General features: G+C 40.9%; 1 protein-coding gene across 1 annotated transcript in view; it reads right to left on the bottom strand.

Annotated features, from left to right (window-relative positions):
* FNDC3B (fibronectin type III domain containing 3B) overlaps window positions 1–25,139 on the bottom strand; it is a 356,597-nt gene extending 331,458 nt beyond the window's left edge. Inside the window, exon 1 of the mRNA XM_068987389.1 lies at window positions 24,979–25,139. The gene's annotated coding sequence lies outside the window, so the exon portion shown is untranslated. The remainder of the gene's footprint in view (window positions 1–24,978) is intronic.
* Window positions 25,140–25,749: the final 610 nt, after the last annotated feature.

A 25,749-nucleotide genomic window follows, 5' to 3' on the forward strand; every position in this document is an offset into this window, starting at 1 on the left:
GGTTTTCCAAGTATTAGATTCCATAACTCCAAAGCAGTATGTTCCTCCTCTTACTCCCTCAGGTTAAAAAAGGAAAGACTGTGCAGAGGGACCAAGTGGGAAGTCCCTGTTCTAATATAAACATGGCAAGCACAACTCTATCACTGCAATATACTCTTTGACTTCAGCACAAAACTCTTTTCTGACCATCTGGAGCAGCTCTAGGCAGGAGGCCAAAACTTTGTAATTCCTTTTCAAAGTAAATGCCAGACCAGTAACTGCCACGTTGCTAATGCATCCAAAAGGGAGCACCTCTACTCCTACTCCATGCTCCCCGGAGTTTACGCATGTAGCAAAGACAAAGTGCTTCCAAATAAATCTGCCCACTTACCAATGTTCCAAACCGAACAGCGATCATGTCACTTCTGAACAAGGTGGCAGTTTCTCGGATGTGATCCTACCACCCTATCTCACAGGCAGGAAGTAGGACCTTCCGCAAATAACACTAAAAACAGCCTTTTCTGATCTAGAGTGAAATCTGTATGTGTTGATTTACATTTCAGTTTGCCAAGAATGAGACATGGAAGTCCACCAGAAATTTTAAGAGTCTGTCCCCTACAGTGACTGAGATGTCTGTTAAGTTTGCAATAAATTTGAAGTCACATAACACAGAGGGCAACAGGGGCCATGAATGGTGATCTTGGTGGAGACTTCTTAAAATCCCATTGAACAGCAGAATCACTTTCTTTGTTTATCCAATAAAGCAAATGGAGAGCCTACTTATGTGCCAGGTACATACAGTCACAATGAATGAAAATCAAAGTTCCCATTATCTCCGCCATATATATGAATCTGAAAAGTTCCAACTTCACACAATATACCACTGATAATAAAAGCCACTTGAAAGCTCACAGGTTTAAATTTAGTGAGCTTTCTCTGGAGCACAAGTAGAAAGAGGTCAACCAGCAATGGCTATAGATTTCCTACAAATACTTAATTTTTTAATTTATTAAATTTTAATAATCTTTTTCCAGATTTCAAAGACATGAAAGTTATCTCTGAAGTCACAATTTCCACTGAAGAACTATCTTCTCTTTTTAAGTAAAACATTTTAAAACTGAACATTCTGAAATTTTATCTGGTAGCAGACTTTCTTACAAAGATAAGTTAAAAGGAATTTTACAGATGAGCAAATAGTAGCTAAGCTCTGATTACAAAATTAAACTGCAGACAGAGTACAAATAAAAAAGCCTAAAAAGGGGAATGATGGTTCTTCCCTTCTGATGAACTCTTCCTTGAGGATAAATTCACAGATTGAGAAAAGAGAGCTAGAGAAGTCATTAGAGGTTATCCCATTCTGATTTTACCCAGTTCACCTTTTAGAGAAGCTGTTTTGTTTGCCTTCATAGCCCCATGTAATCATTACTAAATTAATGGTATCTGAGTGTCTGGAGCCAATTCCAAATGCAATGCTTGTGCCTACCCGGAGCTCAGGGAAGAGATAGGAGATCTTGTCAGGTACCTTCCCAGAGAATTCACACCCTGGTAAAAACAGGATAGCAGAAACCCCAGATTCCTCAGCACAGGTATGTGTAAGGATTCTTTGTCCTTCAACCCATTCCAGTATTCTTGCCTAGAGAATCCCAGGGATGGGGGAGCCTGATGGGCTGCCGTCTATGGGGTTGCACAGAGTCGGACTCGACTGAACCGACTTAGCAGCAGCAGCCTTTTGGATTAGAAGAGAAAGAGAAGTGAATGCTGACAGAACTACCTTTCCTAAAGGGTTTAAGAAGCTCAAGTACAAATTCCAGGGCAGGTTTCACCATCAAAGGAAACTGCTGAGAGGAAAGCAGTAGACGAGGAATCAACTGCAAGATTCTGAACCAAAAGAAAAGGTACAAGCTAAAGCAGGACTTTACGAAGACGGCGGTGAGTCAGTAAATGGCAAAACAAACAGACCATAAGGAAAGATGACATTTTAAAGAACTGCGGAACATGTGAAGAAAAAAATGAGGAAAATCTATAAAAATTAAGGCTTGCTTCCAAAGTTCTTTAAAAAAAAAAGTATTTAGCAAGGAAGAAAGCAAAAGACACAAGCAAACAGGGAATGGCAATGGGCCATTCAAAAGAGCAATCTTAAGAAGGAGTTATGAGAGTAAACACGACTTTGCAGCAGCAGCAGCTCATATAGGAAGAAGTGCACTTCTTTAAAGGAATCAGACAGTTCACATTTTAAAGAGAGAAACTATGCCCAAATTCTGCCCAAATTCACTTAATTCATTTTCTTTTCAATGTGACCTCTGTTAGTTATTTCCTTACTTAAGATTATATTTTCTCTCAGTGATATATGGGCTTCAGGAAATAATAGAAGTCAAAATGAGAGGAGGATAAATGAATGAATGAATAGGTAGGCAAAGTCTGAAAAGTACTTTGAAGTACTATACAAAAAAAGGGGGGGGAGCTCTACTCAAACTGCAAATAATCAATCAGAATGCTTAAAGAAATATCAAACATGAACCTCCCTGGAGGTCCAGTGGTTAGGACTTCAGCTTCCAGAGCAGGAGATGACAGTTCCACCCCAGGTGGGAAAGCAAAGACCCCACAGGACTCACAGTCAAAACACCAAAGCATAAAACAGAAGCAGAACTGTAACACATTCAATAAAGACTTTAAAAAATGGTCCACATTAAAAAAAATACTTAAAAAACAAAATCATCAAATGATGATAAAGAGAACAGTTCTACTTTCAGGAAGGAGAAAAGCAGGAGATAACTGGGGTTCTGAGAGACAGGTACCAGGCAGGAGCAAGGAAGTGGGGGGGAAAAAGCAACCTGCCAACCCCAGAAAAGAAAAACAACAAATTTCCAAACAGCCTGCAAAGGAGGATGTGGAAGAGAGAGAAAAGAAAGGCTGACTCTTCCTGGTAAAGCCAACGGGGAACCAGCTTCAGGACACCTCCTTTTTAGCAGGCATAAGAAACTGTTAAGAAGGAAGGAAAACTGCACAGACTTAATCTCACAACCAGCCTGACAACCTCACGCATCCACTTTCCTCAATATTCCTAAACAGGCAGCCATTCTGATAGCAAAAATCATAATTTATTTTACCTAAGTGTCCCCCAGTAACCTGGCTTATGCATCATCTGTAAGCTTCTGGATCCAAATAGTTAATTCTGCAAAAAAAGATCAGAGACTTCTTTGGTTCCTTGCTCCGACTTAGTTAAGATTGTGTAACTTGTACAAACATAACCATTTCCTGCCCACTGAACAAAGCAATTAATGGACTGGGCACAGTTTCTGAGATGATTTAAGGGAAGAAATCAGCCAGGCCATGTCTCACTGCAATTCATTTTAAAGAAACAAGACAGGAAAATATAGATTATCATTATTTTGATGAAATAGCGGTCATTCTTTATATAACTTTCCTCCCACAAACTGACTATAAATGACACTCTGGGAAAGGAATTTGCTTCCAAATGGCTCTAAGATAATATTTCTACCATCTATACCTTCAGTTCATTATTAGAAAGCATATGTAGACTGGCATTTTGGAAGGAAAAATAAGAATTGATAAAGTATATGAGTTTAGAAACATCCAACATTAATGTAACATGGACTCTACAGAAGAAGAAGTATCAAAGAAAAAAGGAAGAGAAAGAGGAAGAAAAGCAGTCTTGGCTTCAAGACCTCACGAGGTCCAAGGACACTGCCCTCGTTTCCAGTGACTCCAGCCTTTTTTGGCGGGGTGGGTGGGGGGGCGGGGTTTGAGCTACTTTGAGTGTTTCTGTTACTTGCAAGACAAATAGTTCTTCACTATCACTGGACACTCAAATTTTTTCAATGTTCACTTATTTTCAGGTATCAGTTATTTTAAATTGAAAATTCCATATTTCTTCCAAGAATTGGAACAGAGTTTTCAAACTGAAATCAAACAAATTTTCTCCTGGTTCAAACACATGTTATATCAGTGTTAAAACAACATTGTTTTGCTCAGTAATTAAGCCATTTATTCAATAACTTACTAAGCACTTGTTGTCTGCCACTGCACAAAGAGAAAAGGAAAGACATGGTACCTGTCCTCATGGAATTTCTGTGGACATGTAAGCGGAATTAGCAGTCTCCTTGTTCCACACATCGCTACACTGCTGCTGCTGCTGCTAAGTCGCTTCAGTCGTGTCTGACTCTGTGTGACCCCACAGACGGCAGCCCACCAGGCTCCCCCGTCCCTGGGATTCTCCAGGCAAGAACACTGGAGTGGGTTGCCATTTCCTTCTCCAATGCATGAAAGTGAAAAGTGAAAGTGAAGTCGGTCAGTCACGTCTGACTCCTAGCAACCCCATGGACTGCAGCCCCCCTCCTCCATCCATGGGATTTTCCAGGCAAGAGTACAGGAGTGGGGTGCCATTGCATTGCTACACTGGCTAGAGTCAAATACAAACACACACTAGTTCTAACTGAACTGAAGGCTCTCTAAGTTTCAGGTACTGGTTCATGCAACTCATCAGTTCCTACAAACTTTACTGCTAAGGGAGAAATGAAAAGTGTGGGGTGGGCCACTAGAATTTTCTCTCACCAAAGTGGGCAGTCAGGCTCATCACCAGGGAGGAAAGCCTGGGTGTGGATTTAACTCATCAGTTCAGTTCAGTTGTTCAGTCGTGTCCAACTCTTTGCGACCCCATGGACTGCAGCACGCCAGGCTTCCCTGTCCATCACCAACTCCCAGAGCTTGCTCAAACTCATGTGCACCGAGTCGGTGATGCCACCCAACCATCTCATCCTCTGTCGGCCCCTCTGGTGCTCCTCCTGTCTTTCACCACTACCAATTCTCCTCTGAAGGTACCTGCAAGTGTGAAAGCAGCACCACCACCTCCTACCCCAGGACAAGGGCTCACCAACATCCAAAAGAAGAGCCATTTCAACTGAAATGTACCCTCTTCCATTGCTTACACTTATTCGGAGGTTTACAAGATTGAGTCACGAGAATCCTGAGAGAAGATCAGAGAACTCAGTGTCAACTGGTTCTCTAGAACAGTTCACTATGAGAGTCCCCTCTTCATGACAGAACAACAGTCTGCAAAAAAAACAAGTATTTAGTAAACACCAATCAGTTTAAGGCCCAGGCCCTTTCACAGATAACAGGAACTGACTACTTGGTTAAATCTTCACATTCTTGCTATTCCAAGTATGTATTCCTTAAAGTTGAAGGCTGGAAAATTTAGGTCAAAAGATGCCTAACTGGTTTGAAACATTTCAAAACGAAGGCTCTCAGTAACTAAACCACTCAAAAGAACAACCCTAGGTATAAATGATACACACCCTCTACTCCTCTAAAGGTTTTAACTCACTGGACTAAAGATAAACATCCTTATACGCAATCATCCGGTCAGCATCCTGGAAAAAAATATCATTAAGCTGCAGGTTAAGTAAGTTTATACAGGCTATCAGGTATAGTGTTTTCAATGATTACTTTTCCACGGCAAAAGATGAACTGCATTACTGACTTAGAAAAATAAATAATAATGCCTAACTTGTATCTCTGCCCTGATTTCTTGCCAAACTTAAGTACACCAGATATATTTCAAATAGTTTAACCAGTCGATAACAGATCCCAGCCAGCCAGTTAACAATCCATACAAACATTTCAAACTTAAATTCCCAATCAAATAAATTTTTAGATCAAGACATCTGACTCCCAGTATCACATAAAATTTTCCAAAGCCCTTTAAATTGTTTTTATGTGTAAGTTTCAAATTCCCCACACCATGGGGTGCAATTACTGTCATGAGTCTCAAGGAAGACTAATCTCAGAAGTGTCAAAAAAAAAAAAAAAAAAAACCCACTGGGACCTTTACAACAGAAAAGGCTACTAGAAAGTACCATTTATTTTAAAAATGAAATATAAATTTGGATTTTAAAAAGCCCCCCCCAAATATGTACCACACCATGTGCTCACGCCGAAATATATTTTACAAAACACACATATAATATCATGGTTAACTACAAAAACTGAGGATCCCATGCTTTACTTCTGGTACTGATGGTGACAAACAAATGAGGAAAATAAACATTATGAAAAAAGTTCACAATGACGACAACCTGAGGCAAAACGTCAGAGGCAAAATGCTCACCACTAGAGGCAAACTGCTAAAAGTCTAAGAATTAAGACAAAAGGACGATATTCATAAAAGCTCCCTTGATTCACTGGTCTTTTGCGATGCCGATGTTAGAAACAAACTCCCTTCGAAATTAGCATTTCAGGAAACAAAGAAAAAACTCTAAGTGTACAGTCAATGCAGAGCAAACACAATGACCTGAAGTAACACAAGAAGACCTGTTCCATACGAATTACAAATCCATTAAAACAGAAGGGTTTCTATTACCTTCTCTGGACACAAAGACTGAAACGCTTGCTCTTTTAGTACTGGCTACTCCTGTGATTTTAAACAAGTCCCTTCGACTTAAGGGACTCTTCATTATGTATTTCCTGGGAAAACCTGACATTGTCTTAGAAAAATGAATTATATACCAACTGAGAATCTGGAACAGAGCATCCCAATAAATCAAATATCAAAATGGTAATAAAGCTATTCTGATTCATTAAAAAATGTAAAGATATAGGAGGAATATCATCAACCTGCTTTAAAAAAAAACACTTTTTTAAAGATTTCATTTTTTAAGCAAAGGACATGAATCAGTGAAAACCAAGAAAGCACGAGATCAGTCAATGCAACTCTGAAAGGCAAGGAGAGGCGCACTTTCTCTGTAACATTACCTAATACCAATTTTTTCCTTCCTGCTATTGATACTAACAGAGTAACTGATTGCCCTAACGAATATACAAATTTCTCCAAAATGAATGTTGGTTTTGAAAAGCAAATCAATGTTAAAAACAACAACTAACCCAGCAAGTTTCCAGCAGCCAGTGGGATATGTGAGAACTGTGCAGTCTGCAAAAATGTGGTAAAAAATCCAGAACTGAGCCAGCTCTGACAATATTCAGAAAGATTTTCTACACACATAACCTGCATACAAGTCCATTCATGATTTCAATGTACATACATTCCTATAATCAAGATTAAAAACATCAAGTTCTTTTTTTAATAACACTGTTCTTATTCCAGTCCCCCAATCAACCTCCAGCACTGCATGATTTTTTTTTTCTCCTAGCTAGTTAGAAAATTAAATTTTCTTCATTTCCAGCCAGGGGCCACTCAAACAAATCTAATGGGTGTAGACAGCATTTCCTGCTTACTGCAAGAAAATAATAGGATTGCCATTATTAACATGGCCTGGGGCATACACTGAGGTGGGGCACTGAAGGAACTGACCTTTCATTTTCATCAGTTAGCCCGCAATGACTGCCTGACTTTTGTTTTTGTTTTTTTTTAAATGGTGAAGGTTGTTTTTTTACCCCAACATTAAGGTCTAACACTGGCTCATTCACTCCCAACGAGCAACACAGGCTCCAGTCCCTATTATCCTTTCCATTCAACTATGTTTATATCTAAGACAACCTGCCAGTACACAACTAGCTAAAATTCAGGTTTTTCTTCTTTTATGTTTTTGGAGCTAAGCTTCCAATTTATAAGAAGTTGGTGAGGCTTAGGTACTGCCAAAGCAGAGAAAACCATTCTAGTCATTGACAACTCTGCCAAATATTCTATGTTATTTTAAAGAAATGAGCATTGAAGCGGTGAGCAACAAAGGTGGCTAAGATTTAAAATATGTCAAGGTCTTGCTTAGCCTGCACCGTGCTGTTCCCCTGCAGTGGCATCTCTATGCCACTGTATAGAGATGAAGAACATCATCTGATGTGAAGACCCAGAGATGAAAGGCAGGTCTTGGAGCCCCATGGTTTTGCCCACTAAAGTCAAGGCCCGATCTTCTCTCTTAAAAAGTTAGAGCAACATCCACAAAAAAAGGGAGAGGGAAAGGGAGCGAGTTACTCTCCTTTATTACAACTTTCCTTAGATCCCAGACTTTGGAGAGGAAGCAAAACTGCTGTATATCTACTTAAAAAGAGACCACCTTTCTTGGAGTGGGCAGGGAAGAAGAAAAATACTGGTAGAAATAGCACTTTTTAAAGTACTTTTCTTGGCATTGCGACATGCTCCCTCCAACCCCCCAAAAGTGCTTCTCACATAATTTATTTCATTCTATGCCCACATTCCCTAATAAGCTCAACAGCTCAAGCATGATTTTGGAGATGAACTACAAAGATGTCACTTGAACAAGAACACTCAAGGAGTCAGGGGTAAGGCCAAGACAAAACTGATGGCTTGTATTCATATATACTTTTAAAGTAACAGGGAAATGATTTTAAATAACTATCATCCCATTAAGAAGTATGTCCAATGATTAAATGTCTGTAATCAGTGAATAAAATAATAAAATAACAGCTCTCTCTTGCTAAGCACTTGACAAAGCATCATACGGAGCTAAACAGTTCTAACAATTCCTTTTAACAGACAAAGCCACCAAGATGCCGTAGTTAACCAAAGACTTACACATCTGCAGAGAGCTGAAACTCTGGGGTCTCAAACTCAAGGCTCAGTTTCCAGAGCACGTGGGCTCCGTCCTCCCACTACAAATGATGATGAAAGATTTACCTCCTTACCAAAAATATTAGCTCCAAGTGATTAGCTTCTCATGCCCCGCAAATAAAAAAACTGTATGTGATACTCTGCTATTATTTATAGACAAGAACTAGAGAACTTCCAAGAAGAGTGGTTTCTCTAAAAGATATTTCCTTTTCATCCAACCTATCTTGTGATTAACCTTTCTAGAAAGTTATTAATATGCTTTTTCCTGAAAAAATGGTATGAAAAAGTTATTTCTTGACCAAAATGGACACTTAACTAAAAATATACAAATACAGCAATCTGCATTAAAAATACTTTTAAAAAAGAGGTTGTTCATTAATCTGCCAAGCAGAACATCTGACAGCAGACAAAGAATTGCCCCTCTACTGAACTCACAGATGACTCAGTGGAAATTAGAATTTGGAAAACTTATTATCCCACATAAAACATAATAGAGACCAACTCACTCACCTTCATTGGCACTACATCCTTCTCAAACCTGGCCTACTTTCCTCTACTCCCTCCTACAATCTCTGCTTCTCACAAAAGCAAGAGAGGAAAGCCTGCAAAAATAGAACGTTAATGGCAAACACTTGGGGCCTAAAATTACTCCAAACAAAATGAAGCTAAGGGAATCTAGGGAAAATTTATTTGTACCCTCAATTTTCTCTTATTAGCCAACTACTATGCTTTAATGGGTTTGCACTCCTGAGAAAACTGAATTAAGAGAATTGGAAAGTAAAACATAAATAGGAAATGACATTGTTTCCACAAATCTAATAAGCAAATAGAAAAATCTAAAAGACTAGGTTTTAAAATTATCAGAGTGTCCCAGGTATCATTAAAATACAGTTAAAGCTACAGTGCAGTAACCACACAGCAAGATTAGAATGTCAAAATCAAATAAACTTGGAAATGACTCGACTGTCATTTCCATAGTAAAGAAATTTTGCATTGAAGATGCGTGTGTGCTAAGTCGCTTCAGGTGTGTTCAACTCTTTGTAACCCTATGGACTACAGCCTACCAGGTTCCTCTAGCCATGGGATTCTCCAGGCAAAAATATTGGAGTAGGTTGCCATGCCCTCCTCCAGGGGATCTTCCCAATTCAGCAACTGAATCCGCATCTCCTATGTCTCCTGCACTGGCAGGGGAGTTCTTTACCACTAGCAACACCTGGGAAGTCCAAAGTAAAGATACCTGTTGCTAATTAAAGCCTGAATTAAGACACAAGCCTTAAAAATTATTACCCATTTCTTCTCCCTGCTCCCATAAGTCTCTTAAAAAAAAAAAAAAGACAGCAGGTAGACTAAGTTGGAAATGCCTGTGGGAATTAAGGTAAAGATCTATAGTTGAATACATTGGTCTAGAATTTAGGGATATAATGTAGCTAGGGGGTTGGGAATTATCAGTCTTCATTTGTGGCATAACAAAAGAACATCCATATCCAGTATTTTTATGTGCTAAGTATAAATAATGAGACATTCATTAAACAGCTGAACAATTTTAAAAGGGCAGCATTTTAAAAACTGAACTTCCTTTATAGGAGGCTCAAAGTAGATTTCATAATTTCCTTGAATATGAGTGTACACATGGGCAGTTTCAGTATCTTTTATCCAAAATTAATTACATGTCAATAAATCTCCACTTTCAGGTGAAAATGGTAAAAGTGTACAAAGGGTTAGATAGGTGAGGATCCAAGCAATTTAAAACTTAAGACAACAAAGTGCCCAAATTCAAAAATTAAAACATACTCCTTTTTTACAGTGCTTAACACTGTTTCCTTTAGACCTTAAGGTATAAAATAGATGTTTTAAAATTAAGTGCTCTTAAAAGTTAGTTCAATCACTCATACTCCTATATACAAAACAGATAACCAACAAGAACCTACTGTAGAGCACAGGGAATCATACTCAACATTCTGTAGTAATCTATAACGGAAAAGAATCTGAAAAAGAATAGAGATATATACATATGTATAAGTGACTCACTGTGCTATATACCTGAAAGTAACACAGCATTCTAAATCAACTATATTTCAATTTTTAAAGAAAGTTTTTCTTAAATTTTAAAGTTAGTTAGATCCTGTAGTACTCTGTGTCATGAAGACCACCACCATCAAGCTCTGAAAGCCTGGTTACAAGGCAAAGGCTTGCTAGCCCCAAGCTGCACCGAGGGGAGGGCATGTAGGCAGGCCAGCATCAGGGAGCCCCTCTCTGGGGTGGCGACGGGTCATGGACATTTTACCATTTACAGCCTCCCTCCTGGACAGAAGTTTTGAGAAACAAGAGAAGGTTGTTCTCACAGTCCTCCCCATTCTGTGGACACACAATCCCCCGAGAAGCACATGGCTCCTTCTGGACCATGAGCAGCATTCTTGTGAAGGAGTAAGCAGCAGTGTTTAGGTAACACCGCCGTGGGCACTGCATCTTCATTACTCTTCATCCACACCGCCCCACACACAAACAGCGCGAGAAAGCAAGTCAGGTCCCACTTCAAAGCCTTGTCCTTAACTCACCTTTGGTGAACTCACTTTCTAAAGATGGAGTAGGGAGTGCAATAATTTCTAACAAAGGAAGCATTTAGGGCTGCCAGCTCCCCAGGTTTAGCCTGGGCCGTCTGGAAAAGCAGAGGGCCTCTCTGAATCCTGAGGTCACCTTTTATGCACCACGGGAGCTGCTCTTGGCGTCTGCAGAGACGAGACACGTTCTAGTCAGTTCTGGGCTCATCCCACCCCTGTGGCTGCCTTCAGTGCAAAGCAAACACCACAAACTATTAGCCTTAAAAGGACAGAAAGGGTTAGTATTAGGAATGCGAGGCCTTGCTTTTCCAGGTGCAGCTTATAAGTACAAGATCTTACACTATATAAATTAACTTAAATGAAAGGCACCGGGGAGAGAGAATGCAAGATGAACAAAACGGTGTTGCCACTGAGTGAAAAGGACTCTCTCTCACAGCATTTTTCACATGTCTGAGTTAGGTAAAACTTCACTACCATTTCTTAATCAGCTGCTCTAGATTATTCCCATTCACTATATTGAGTTTCTCATTTATTACTTTCTATGAAGGATACTTTTATTCTCTGGTTTCTCTCATTCCAAGGTTCAGTTGCTATTACAGAAAACAATCCGGGAAAATCTCCCTCTTGGGAGATGTCCAGAATATTATTATTGTTTCAAAAGTAAATTTTAGGTTTCTGGACCATAGACAGGTTGAACACATGGAAGGCATTCAACTAGTACTTAGCCTTAGCATTCAGCTACCTGGGAACACAAACAGACCCTGTTCCAAGTCTGGAGATACAAAGAAGACATTTAATGTGAACTATTAAAGCAGCAGTGTGATACAGTTGAAAAAAAGTTCCGGCGTCAGTCCAGGTGATCTTTTTAACCTTTTTGAGCATATCCTCTAATCTTAGTTCACTGACACACATTTACAGCACACCAGGTATGATCAGGCTTCTGCAGTAGATAGTGGAAACATAGAAAAACAGAAGTCTTTTCTATCTTCCATAGTTTTATATACATGCAAGTCCCTGACACGTGGTATGTACTCAACAATTGCTGGTCACTGTATTACATCTGGCGTGCAGTCCAAATGTTTGGATTTAGCGCACAAATGACAAGTGTCCTCGTTTCCATATTAAACCACTAAGGGTGGTTATCATTTTATCCCAAAGAACATGACGCCAAACCCCTCTGAGGAACCCTTCAATTCTGCCCTGGGTCCTAACTAGAGTCCTCTGGTGTCCCTTCTAAGTACTCCTCCCACCTCACCTCTTTCCAGGCAACAGGTAAAAAACTTGAAAAGGATAGATTACCTTGAAAGGATAGGGCCGAGTTCCCAAGTCTGGGTTTCCCAGAGTTGTCGGATCACAGAATTCACCTGAAACACTTCATGAAGATTTCGGATCCTACCCCAGATTTCATGAGTGAGGGCACACATGCACCTTCCGCCCATACATTAGCCCTAGAATGCTCCAAGAGATTCTCCTCTTCTCAGGTGTGCTTACCTCTCCCCGCTAGTGGCTGAGGTCAGTCACCTCAGGTTTCCATGAGACACTCTCTTACCTTTTCTCCATGGCTTAGTTTAGCACCAAATACTCTGGCCTCCAGTCTAGCAGAATAACTCTCTCTGCTGGACCCCCAACCACTTAGCAAGACACATGTTGGGGTTTTTTCCTGCCCCCTCAATGTCTCCATTCTAGAGGTTCCCTATAAGAAGATCATTTTAAACTACCATAAATCTCTGAAATGTCATCTTTTTCCAAAAATAATGTTCTTAATTTATAATTCCCAAACTGACTCCAATAGACAAGCAAAACATACATAATCGAGGGTTGCATTTTTAGGGGACAGAAATATAAGCTATTTGTTCTATCTGTATTTTCAAAATCAATCAGTGATATGATACAAACATGGGGGGGGAAATAATCCATGTACTCTCTGGAGAACTTTGTTTCTTTAAAATAGCAATGGATGAAAGGCTAGGTTTGCACTGAAAGTGACTCATGCCTTTAATTTAATATTTTATTAGATCCCTACCATGAGAAAAAAAATTTTCAGGAAAACCATGGAAACACAATGCCTATAATATCGCCCATGCTTCAAAAAGACCTACTTCAGCAGAGAAATAATGACTTGAGTGTCTGAGAGGAGGTACTAAGTTTAAATGCATATTTAGCCTAGGAATTCATCCAACCATCCATCCAGTGAGCACTTACTATGCACTCTCCAAAGACATTAAGGTAAATAAGTAATCATTCCTATACTCAAGTAAGGAGACAATCAGACAGCACTGAAAAGGACAAGTGTTCTGAAAAGTACAGAAATAGTGCCAGAAGAAATTAAAGAAAATGATAAATTACCTAAAATCATGGCTCTGGAACAAAGTCTTTCCATCTGGATTTTTATCTGATATTTTCACTATTCATAACATGCACTTTATGCCGGATGTTTAAGCTTTATATCCAATCACTTAACAAAAATCCTGCACCATCATTTTATAAGTGATCTACCTAAACTCAACATCTGTATCTCAGAAGCAAAATAAAAAACCAACACTCAGAGAACAGTCACCACTATGAAATTAATAGGTGCTAGAGATAAGTTCAGATGAATAAAATACTACATACTTGTTTTCTCTCACTCTAGTCCCTCTCAGTAAGTTTTAGTCTAACAAACTGAAGAATGCTTTTCCTTAAATGCTTTTCCAACACTAGTACTGAGATGACTTAGACTCTTTCTCTAAGTGGAAATAAAAGTTTTCCCTAGAGTATGGAAGATGACACAATTGAAATTACAAAAAAATGTTTAAAGGTTAGAAAATATGACAGGTCTAATTGTACATCCTACTCCCTGGACGACTCACAGTGAAACTCATGATAGACCACCTTCGAGTGTCTACATAGTCCGTGGATATTAATAAACTACCTGGCTCATCTAAATGTTAAAATATCTTTTTTCCTCTCTCTCCAGGGATCTCCTACTTTTAAATAGTCTCCTCTTAAATTCAAGTCAGTTAATAAAATAAGGAAACGCTGACCTCCAAAAATGGCCTATGGGAAATCACCCTTTACACTGCACTAGGCAATGGGAAGGGAGGGGGAACATCTACATACCCAGCGAGGAGTAGACCAAGGAGGAGCAAACAGAGGCGAGCTGAAATAGGGTGGAAGAAACCTCCTTCAATATTTTTCTCAGTTTTTTATTGTGATAAAACATACATACCATTTGCCATTTTAACCATTTTTAATCACACGGTTCAGGGTACATGAAGGTTCAGGTACATGAAATGCATTAACAATATTGAGCAACCATCACCACTATTCATTTTCAGAACTTTTCATTATCCCAAGCAGAAGCTCAGGACCGATCCAAGTATAACACTTATTCCTCTTCCCCTAGCTTCTGGTAATGTCTATTCTCCTTTTCTTCTCTATGAATTTGCCTATTTCAGGGACCTCACATAAGTAGGAACATGCAATATTTGCCCTTTTGTGTCTGGTTTATTTCACTCAGCATAATGTTTCCAAGACTCAGCTCTGTTGTAGCATGTATTGGAATTTCACTCCTTCTTATGGTTGAATAATATTCCACTGTATGTATAGACCACATTATGTTTATCCATTCATCTGTGAATGGACATCTGGCTTTTTTCACCTTTTAGATATTCTAAATAATACCAGTATAAGCACTGGTATACAAGTATCTGTTTGAGTCCCTGCTTTCAGTTACTTGGGGTACATACTTAGGAATGGAATTGCTAGGTGATTCTATATTTAACTTTTTGAGAAACCACAAAACTATTTTCCACAGCAGCTGTACCTTTGTACATTCCCAACAGCAATATACTAGTGTTCCAGTTCAACATATTCAAGTATTCTCTGATTCAGATTAACATTTACCTTTATTACCCTAAATTGGATTTTTTTTTCTTGGTACAAGAAAAACAGAAAAATGAGAAACAGTAATATCTAATGACTTTTAACATTTTTCTCTTAAGTGACTTAAATAATAGAAAATATAAAATGTATTTTTAATTTTTTTTCAATATAAGATAAAAAGGAACATAATATCCTAAAAGCATGTTGAGGATCCTACACGTACAACCTGTACCATAAAAACTGGTCAGTCTGAACTCTAAAAAGTCAAATATTTGAAAACCTCATGTCTGAATAAGTCGATATAAATATTTTAAAATATTTTTAAAAGAAATTTACTTTTCTTGGGGGTCAGTTCACAAAATACCTGGAACTAAGCTGTTCAGAAAGGCCTTGCTTTAGTAAAAGTAGAAGGGAAAGATTTATAATAAACTTACCTAAATACCACTGGCAAGCTTTCCAAAATTTTGCCCAATTCCATATGGAGGAAGAGATGGGCAGTTAAAAGCAATTATGACGTTTTTAAGCCTTTAACACCTGCTCTCACCAATCCGCCATCAAGTGCTTACAGGAGGAGACAACAAGTAGCAAAACAAATATCAATAGAAAACATTCAAAGCAAATCAACAGGCATATCTGGGACTCTGGGAGTGGATGAGATATGGGGAGGTGGACATTTGCTTACTGTTTTGACTTATTTTGTATACAAAAATATACTTCTAACTATTCCTAGTTCATGTGACAGTACTGAATAAATTGCCATTTATTTCATGGCAGTCCCACACCTTTATGAAAAAGCCCAGTAGTAGAACTATTCTCAACCCATACGGCAGTTTTACATTGCTTTCAAGTAAATAGGTTTTTCCAAGGTGCTTAAAGTGGTTTGTTCTCCCAATTAAGTAAATATTCCTCTTATGATCTATTTAAACTTGTTACAGTAAAACCTTTTCATATAAAGTAGTAAGCCAAACTTTATCTTAGACTTGCCTGGATAATTGCAAATTCCTAATTAGTTACATCCAGAACAATGAAATTATTTTTAACAGAGACCCTCTCCCACCAGCTGTGGATAAATTGACTGAGCCCCTTAAGAATAAATTAAATTGTGTTATTTCCTGGGATTTTAGAATCTTCCATTATTTCTCAAACATACTACATTTGCTCATGTATGAAGACAATTTTCCAGATAGTTATTTTAACAGAAAGCTTTTCATAATTGAACATTATGAGTCTGTACTATATCAACTTAATTTAAACAAATTTTTCTGACTGGTTGCCTTTATTAAAAAAAGTTCATCTTCCAAAGTTAAAACAAGGTTGTATCAAAAGCCTTTAATTCTTATATAAATTTAGTTTTAAACATAGCCTATAGGTGTTCCAATTGTTAACATTTTTCAGATTTCAGATAGGAGCAAAGGACTAAATTGTCACACCCTACCCTAGGAGTCTGGTGGCAAACACAGTTCCCTCTACAACATCTCAAAAATATGAGCAAAAGACCCCTGTAAGTAAACAGAAAAATGTCTTGAATTTGCAAAAAAGTCAGAACAGCATAGAATATTTCATTAAGCACCTCCTGAGTAATAAACAAGTGAATGAAATAAAATTACATAATTATATTTTAAACTCAAATATAATCATTTAATACAAGGGACATTTTAAACGGAAACTTACTAGAATCACAAATTATGCTAGCTTTGGCTCAACACCATTAAAATCTTCTCCCTCCAATTATACGAAAACTGACAAGCAGTATTAATATTATAGAAACAAAAGATAATATGAGCCAGTGACTGAACTGACGCTGAGTTCCAGCAAGGACCTTTCATCAGCCAATGAAATTACAATCCAGGTGTTTTTATATCTCAACTAGGGACCAATAAAAGAGATTCAAGGATTGATACATTTTTAAATTAAGAAACTTTCCCACCTGTAATAGATGACCACTATAGTCTTATCTTACTGGATTTATTCTTGGTGGTTTAAAAACCTCCCAACTACCCCTCTCCTCTTTCGGTTCCAACACCTACCCCCGCATACCTCTGGTCTCCAAGGGCAGATCCATAAACAAGTCCCATCTGGGTAAGCTCGTGACTAGGGACCTGCTTCTCAGTGGCTGTACCTTGCAAAGAGTTCAAGTACGTGCTTGCTCAGTTGTGTCCAACTCTTCACAACCCCATGAACTGCAGCCCTCCAGGCTCCTCTGTCCATGGGATTTCCCAGGCAAGAATATTAAAGCAGGTTACCATTTCCTTCTCCAGGGGATCTTTGCAACCCAGGGATCAAATCTGCATCTCCAGCATTAGCAGGCAGATTCTTTGCCACTGAGCCGCCAAGGAAGCTCAAGTACTAACCATCAAGTCATCCTCCCAAGTGAGCCTGCACTTTGCTTCAACAGAAACGTGCCTCTGTCTAGCCACACTGACTGAAACATTCTCTGCCTTTAAAAAACACATTAATACTATATATACAGTATTGTGTATTTTAAGACAAAAAAAAAAATGTGCTTCCAAATATTTTCCTATATTCAAAGGCATTCAGTGTCAACTAAAGAATAAAGCTTCTCCTCAACTACGTAGGGGCTTCCCTGGTGGCTCAGGTGGTAAAGAATCTGTCTGCAATGTGGGAGACCTGGGTTCAATCCCTGGGTTGGGAAGATCCTCTGGAGAAGGGAAAGGCTACCCACTCCAGGATTCTGGCCTGGAGAATTCCATGGGGTCACAAAGAGTTGGACACAACTGAGCAACTTTCACTTTCAATTACCCAAGTGCATTCCCAGCAGCTGCACAAGGATGAGAATTAAGGCAATTTTAAAAAATTTTTTAAATTTTTAAAAATTTTAAAAATTAAGTAATTTTCAAGAATTACTTGAAAATAACAGGCTCACAGTTGAGCTATTTCAAATCCTAAAAAAATGATGCTGTGAAAGTGCTGTACTCAATATGCCAGCAAATTTGTAAAACTCAGCAGTGGCCACAGGACTGGAAAAGGTCAGTTTTCATTCCAATCCCAAAGAATGTTCAAAGTACCGCATAATTGCACTCATCTCACACACTAGCAAAGTAATGCTTAAAATTCTCCAAGCCACCATGAACTTTCAGATGTTCAACTTGGATTTAGAAAAGTCAGAGGAACCAGAGATCAAATTGCCAACATCTGCTGGACCATCGAAAAAGCAAGAGTTCCAAAAAAATCTACTTCTGCCTTATTGACTACACCAAAGCCTTTGACTGTGTGGATCACAATAAACTGGAAAATTGTTTAAAACATGGGAATATCAGACCACCTGACACTGCCTCCTGAGAAATCTGTATGCAAGTCAAGAAGCAACAGTTAGAACTGGATATGAACAACAGACTGGTTCCAAATTGGTAAAGGAGTACATGAAGGCTGTATATTGTCACCCTACTTATTTAACTTACATGCAGAGTACATCATGAGAAATGCTGGGGTGGAAGAAGCACAAGCTGGAATCAAGATTGCCAGGAGAAACATCAATAACCTCAGATATGCAGATGACACCACCCTTATGGCAGAAAGTGAAGAGGAACTAAAGAGCCTCTTGATGAAAGTGAAAGAGGAGAGTGAAAAAGCTGGCTTAAAACTCAACATTCAGAAAACGAAGATCATGGCATCCAGTCCCATCACTTCATGGAAAATAGATGGAAAAACAATGGAAACAGTAGAAAACTTTATTTCTTTGGGCTCCAAAATCACTGCAGATGGTGACTGCAGCCATGAAATTAAAAGACGCTTGCTCCTTGGAAGAAAAGCTATAACCAACCTAGACAGCATATTGAAAAGCAGAGACATTACTTTGCCAACAAAGGTCCATCTAATCAAAGCTATGGTTTTTCCAGTAGTCACCTATGGATGTGAGAGTTGGACTATAAAGAAAGCTGAGTGCTGAAGAATTGATGCTTTTGAACTGTGGTGTTGGAGGAGACTCTTGAGAGTCCCTTGGACTGCAAGGAGATCCAACCAGTCCATTGTAAAGGAAATCATTCCTGAATACTCATTGGAAGGACTGATGCTGAAGCTAAAACTCCAATACTTTGGCCACCTGATGCGAAGAACTGACTCACTGGAAAAGACCCTGATGCTGGGAAAGATTGAAGGCGGGAGAAGGGGATGACAGAGGATGAGATAGTTGGATGGCATCACCAACTCGGTGGACATGAGTTTGAGTAAGCTCCAGGAGTTAAGTGATGGACAGGGAAGCCAGGCATGCTGCAGTCCATGGGGTCTCAAAGAGTCAGACACAACTGAGTGACTGAACTGAACTGAGTATCTTACCACAAAAACTCTCATTGAATGTATTAACTCCACTTCATTAAAGTGAAGAAGAGGCATTGTGATTTCCAAAGTGAAAACACAGTAGGTTGCAAATATTTCCCTATACAGAAAATGATTTTTCCCCCCATTCTCAGCTATAACTGGGCTTCCCTGGTGGCTCAAATGATAAAGAATCTGCCTGCAATGCAAGAGACCCAGATCCCTGAGTTGGGAAGGATCCCCTGGAGAAGAGAACGGCAACCCACTCCAGTATTCTCCATCCTATTCCCCAAATTTCACCCCACCCAGACCTGTTCTGGGACTTCCCAGGTGGCGCTAGTGGTAAAGAATCTGCCTGCATTGCAGGATTCCATCCCTGTGTAGAGAAGATCCCCTGGAGAAGGAAATGGCAACCCACTCCAGTATTCTTGTCTGGAGAATCCCATGGACAAAGGAGCCTGGCGGGCTACAGTCCATGGGGCCACAGAGCCAGAAGAGACTGAGCATACCCTCGGCTCACAGCTGTAATTACTGAAAGCTCAAATAACAGGCTTACTGAGATACCACACTCATGCGAAGAGTGGACGCATTGGGATAGACCCTGATGCTGGGAGGGATTGGGGGCAGGAGGAGAAGGGGATGACAGAGGATGAGATGGCTGGATGGCATCACTGACTCAATGGACGTGAGTCTGAGTGAACTCCTGAAGTTGGTGATGGACAGGGAGGCCTGGCGTGCTGCAGTTCATGGGGTCGCAGAGAGTCGAACGACTGAGCGACTGAACTGAAGATACCATACAGGGACTGAACCCCATGCCTCTATCATTCAATTTTGGAAATTCCTCTAGGAGACTGTCGTTTTTCCCCTCTACCTCAAGAATGACTCTGAATCAAGCTGACTGTCTTGTCCACTTTAGCAGTGCTAACCAGCTATGGACCACATGTAAGGAAATACAACTTTTGAGAGGTCACAAATCAACTACGGCATTAAGAATATGGAGAAAATAAAATTGCAATCTAAAGATTGAAATTTTATTCATTCATTCATCACAAAGAAAAAAATGAAACATTTTTCAAAGTGTCCAAACACGAGGCCTCTGAAAACATGCAAACTAATTCCCTAAGAACAGCTCAGTTTTTAAACTTTGCAATGTAATAAACTATGGAGTTTGTGCAAGGCTTTGCTAAACACTTTTCAATACACTGACTCATATTAACCCCTTGTGACAACCACTTGAAAAATGGTACAGGTAAGATGTTTTCTCCTTATACTAAAATGAAGAAACAGACTAAGAGAGTTTTAGAAATATATCAAGGACACACAGCTAAGAAGTAAATTAAGTCCCTGACAGATTATTCTGATTTCAAACTGATACTCAGATGTGGCCCTCACTAGGGGATATAAGATTTGGGAGGCCCATGAGATCTCTAATCTTTGCCTATCATTTCAATATCTTTTAAATAATGTCTCATTTGTATTAAGCACCTTGATGTCCAAAATATGGAACTATGCATCCTGAGTTAAATCATGTTTCCAGTATTTGTCACGCTCACAAGAACACTATAATCCTATTTATAACATGGTTGTTATGTTGGTTTTTTGACAATAACTATGATCCCAATAGTCAGGAAAGGGTATAGAAAGATTTTTCAGCTATCTGAATGGTCTAATTAACTGATGCCTCACCTTTAGTTGAATTTACAATTTTCAGAGCTGGAGGCCACGCAATTCACACAACACTAAAATAATATAGAACAATTTAAAGCTGACTTGCTAGTGTCTTTCAGAATTACATTAATACTCTAGGGTCAGGATTATGAACTGCAATTATCCCTGAGCAGTACAATAACTATGAAAGATAGAGCAGCTTCAAATATATTTATAACGAATCTGGAAGTTACTGTTTTTAAAATTCTAATAAAAGATTATTTTGTCATCTGTCTTTTCTTGAAAGCAGTAGGCAAAAAAAAAAAAAAAAAAAGGAAAGAAAAAGGTACTGGGTTATTGGATATTTATGGATGAAATCCAAATAAATGAATGCTTATTTTAACATGAGTTGGAATTTTCACTATTTCATATATTAATAAAATAAGAAAGTTGTTGAAATTCCTTCTACCAAATAAATTCTAAAATGCAAATGATTTAAATTAAATCCACTTATCGGAAAACTATTTGACCATATGCCACCAAGAGAATCTTTCTTTGGTAGCAAAGCAATGATTTTACTTCTTCAGGTTAATCGTGCAGCTAGATGAGGAAAAGTGAATGCTGATTTGATTATATTATTTACCTGAATGAACACATTTGAAAAAAAAATCACCCAATGAACAGGTAAATGGATATTGGGGGTAGTTTTTTTCAACTTATTAGTGATTTTTTCATACCATTCCCTACTTATACTCCTTTATTATACTGAAAATAAGCAACAATTCCTATAAGCAGTTATTTCAATCAAACAGAAAATGTCATTTAAAGTTTTTGTCTATCAGTTTTTACTATGACAGGCAAGTATTTTTAAAACAATTATTTGCTTGTTTTTGAGCTACAGGTAATCTGGTATTTGAATTCCACTTAAGAACTAAATCTAAGCATCTTCTGGTGGTATGGAAGAAAGAAAACTGAACTAGGCAATCTTAAAAGGAATGGGATCCAGTTAAACATAAATAGATTTGAGAGAAAGTTCTACTTTACAGTACCCAAAATCGGGGTATCTAACCACTAGCCACAAGTAGCAGTTTAAAATAATTAAAAATAAATACAATTTAATATGTAATTCTTTACCAAACAGGCCACATTTTAAATGGTACAACTGTTACACGTGCCTGGTGACTGCCATACTGGACAGCAGAGATATAAAACCATTTCCATCACCAAAGAAAATTCTGTGTGATCTTGTGCAAGTTACTAAATTTCTATGAACCTCAATGCCTTGTCTATAAAATGTCCTTAATATCACCTAAATTGAAAGACTATTAGAATTTTAATGAGATACTGTTAAAAAAAAAAAAAACAACCCACCACTATATACAGTATTTAGTACACATTAGATATCCAAAAGAGTAAATATTAATCTAGTATTGCATTTTAATCTAAGATCACAAACACAGAACAAGTCATTCCCCCTCACTGGGCCTCGTTTTCCTAAAACTAAAAAGTTGGGAGGGTCTTCAGGTTTTCAGTTCTAAGGACACTATCAAATGTTGCCACTTTAAATGAAATGTTAGGCAAAACTCCTACTGAGTAAACTACTACCTAGGCTCCTAGAGCCAGCTTCCTAACTAATCCCAACCATTCCTCCAGAAACCCCAGAAGACCGGCTCTCCAATATAGCCCATGGTCTGACGTGAGCTATTTATAAAGTCTGTCTTAAAAGGTTACTGGAATATCTTTCTGAAATTGTACATACTGTAATTAGAAGCTACAACCTCCTATTCCATGATGATATCTTACAGTTTTAAGATCTCTTTTAAAATGAACACTATCTTTATGTAGAATTCTTTCCTCTTAGGAGCATATAAACCAAAACACTTTAAAAGCGCATACGAGTTTAAGTACCATTTTTTAGTGACTTTTTCTTCCTACCAAGTATGCCTCATTCTTGGCCAGCTTGTGCGTGACCCTCTCGTGTCTAAACAAAGTGAGAATTTCCATATGGTGGAAGGAGGCGAGTGACCTTACAGGTGAGGTCCCTTTGCAGGACCAGAAAGCAAGCCCAAAGACTTTACCGTCATTAACAGCTGCTCCCCGGGAGCCAGGAAATTTACAAAACGCCGGTTCCACAGAGGCCGCTTCCAACCAGGGGAAACCACTGGCCCCCATACAAGGCACAAAACCAGGGCTACAGGCTGCTCTTGGCGTGGCTGCATGGGCTCTTCCCCCGGGCGTAGTCCCGGCCCCGTGTCACAGCTCTAACTTGAGAGTAAAGAGCAGCTCAGGCAGTAGAAATCAGAACAGAGCATTTTTGCCAGAGGCCAGAAGCCTCAAAAAAAAAAAAAAAAAAAGTGTTATTCCAGAGCAGATTCCTTTTCTTCCGGGTCTGTCTGCTCCCTCTGACTCTTTGCCCACAATCACCGTGCCTCCCCTTTCCCAACGCCCCACCTCTCTCCACATTAAAAAAAAAGAAGAAAAGAAAAAAAAAAAAAAAAGGTGGCGTATTCCCTCTTCCTTAGCTTTCCCTACGAGAGCCTGGAAACTGGAGGAAATTCAAATCAAATTAACTGCACATCAAAAAATAAACAGACAAGCAATCAAGGGGGGTGCCCACCCAACAAAAGACCTCGCCCGTTCCAAAATATGATTAAGCCTGGGTGGAAGAGGGGGAGGGAGACTAGAAACCAACAAGGATGGAGAGATCAACGTATGAATCTGCAGCCCCGGCGTCGGCCCACTGCGGCCAAATTCCAAATCTTGTTTCAAGAACGTGCTGGACTGATGAGAAAAAAATTAAAAGTTTTAACTTTTAAGGCAGTCCGCAAACGGTACTGTCCAGATAAAATGCCATCGCTTCCCTTAGTCAAAGATAGAAGGGTGGGAGTTGAGATTCGAAAAGCTCCAACTCCAACCGCGTACTCCTGGAAGCCTCCCCGCCAACGGCGCCGCCGGGCGGCCCTGCCCCGTCTCCGGGGACATCAGGCCCGGGTGCTCGGGCTCCTATGGGGCGCGGGGACCGGACCTTTGGGAAAGTTCGCGGGCACAGCCCGAGGCCCCACTTTCCACCCGGAGTGACAAGCCCTTCCCACGCCGGCCGGCCCCCGCCCAGCCGCGGGCACCAGACGGTCCGCGCGGCCCCTCCCGGCCGCCTCGGGGCGCGGATTCCGCCGGCCCGCCCCACCCCGGCCCGGGAGCCCCTCGGGGTGACCGACTGACCGGAGCTACGCTGGCCCACACACCGGGTCGCCCGCTCCTTCCCGCCGAGCCCCACTCCCCCGCCCGAGCTTCCAGCCGCCAGGCTCGCGGAGTCCGGCCGCTGCCGCCGGTTACCGCCCCCAGCCCGGGGGGAGCCCGGGGGGCAGGACGGGGAGGGAGGACGTGGCGCGCACTGAGGTGGCCAGCGCCGAGGCGGGGAGTGTCCCTGAGAGGCCTGGCCTGGGCGGGGGGGCCGGCTCGGGCTTGGGACCCTCCCCGCGAGCATCCCCGGGTCGGAGGTCCCGGCCCGCCCCCGCCTGGCGCGGAGAGGCGGCCCGACTTCAGCCCCACTTCGCACACCCGCCCTCCTCCCTCCACCATATGGAAATCTACGGCCTCAGAAAGTGACACGTCGAAGATTCCTCGGCCTCTCCGCCCGCCCTCCCCCTCCTGGGCAGCGTTCCTGCCGCGGAGATTCCGGGAGGGGGAGCGGATTCCTCGGACAAAATCTGCTGGGAAGGCTGAGGAGGACGAGGGGGGAGGGAGAGCCCGGGAACCACTGCCCAGATTTTTTTTTTTCCATCAAGAAAGAATCTACCCGTCTTTTTCCCTCCTCCAAACCTTGGCCAGCTGTGTGGATGAGCGGGGGCCCGGAGCCCAGTAAGACGCGGCCCCAAAGCGGAGGCCGGCACCCCCCACACCGGGCCCCCTGTTCCCGGGGTGCCCAGATCAGCGCAGGGCGCCCCAGCACTCTGGCGGCAAGTTTTCCTCGGGAAGCCCGGCGCTCCCGAAGCGCTCCGGGACGGGCACGCACTTTGGCGGACTCTGCGTCCGGACGGGGCTTTCCAGCGCGCCGAGAGTGGCGGCAGAGACTTGGGATCCCGGTCCCCTCCAGACTCCCGCTCCTGCATCCCTTACCTTCCCTGGGGCTGAAACGCGGGGCTCCGGGCGCGCCACACACCGGGTCTCCCACGCCTCCCCAGCCGACAGCCCCGAGAATCCCTGCCGCCCCTTCGCTGCTCCCGCCGCCGCCGCCGTCTCCACCGCCGATCTCCTCCTCCTCCGGCCGCCCCCGCCGCTCAGTAACTACCAGGAGGGTTAGATGGGGGATTCCGCCATGTCAATGATGTCGGGACCACATGGGGATTTGGGGCCCGCCCACTGCCGTAATCTGCGGAGTATAACCGCCTCCACAAGCTCCGATTCGCAGGAACTGTGGGATCCTCCGTTCCCGCCTAGTTCTGCATAACTATCCAGAAAGTCCTTTCAGTTCAGCCAGACTTTAAAGTAGTCTGAGGCTTAAGGGAACTAGCAACTCCTGAAAGGCGAGTTCATGTTCTGCCAAGATCGCCAACACCGGTATAAATGCGGGGTTTGCTATGTAATTATCAGAGTTAAGAGTATGACATTTTTTTATTTGCACATATATGGACTGTGAAGAAATCTGAGCGCCGAAGAATTGATGCTTTTGAACTGTGGTGTTGGAGAAGACTCTTGAGAGTCCTTTGGACTGCAAGGAGATCCAGCCAATCCATTCTAAAGAAGATCACTCCTGGGTGTTCTTTGGAAGGAATGATGCTAAAGCTGAAATTCCAATACTTTGGCCACCTCATGCGAAGAGTTGACTCATTGGAAAAGACTCTGAGGCTGGGAGGGATTGGGGGCAGGAGGAGAAGGGTACAATAGAGG

Source organism: Capricornis sumatraensis, chromosome 1 (genome assembly GCF_032405125.1).
Source record: "Capricornis sumatraensis isolate serow.1 chromosome 1, serow.2, whole genome shotgun sequence".
Taxonomy (NCBI): domain Eukaryota; kingdom Metazoa; phylum Chordata; class Mammalia; order Artiodactyla; family Bovidae; genus Capricornis; species Capricornis sumatraensis.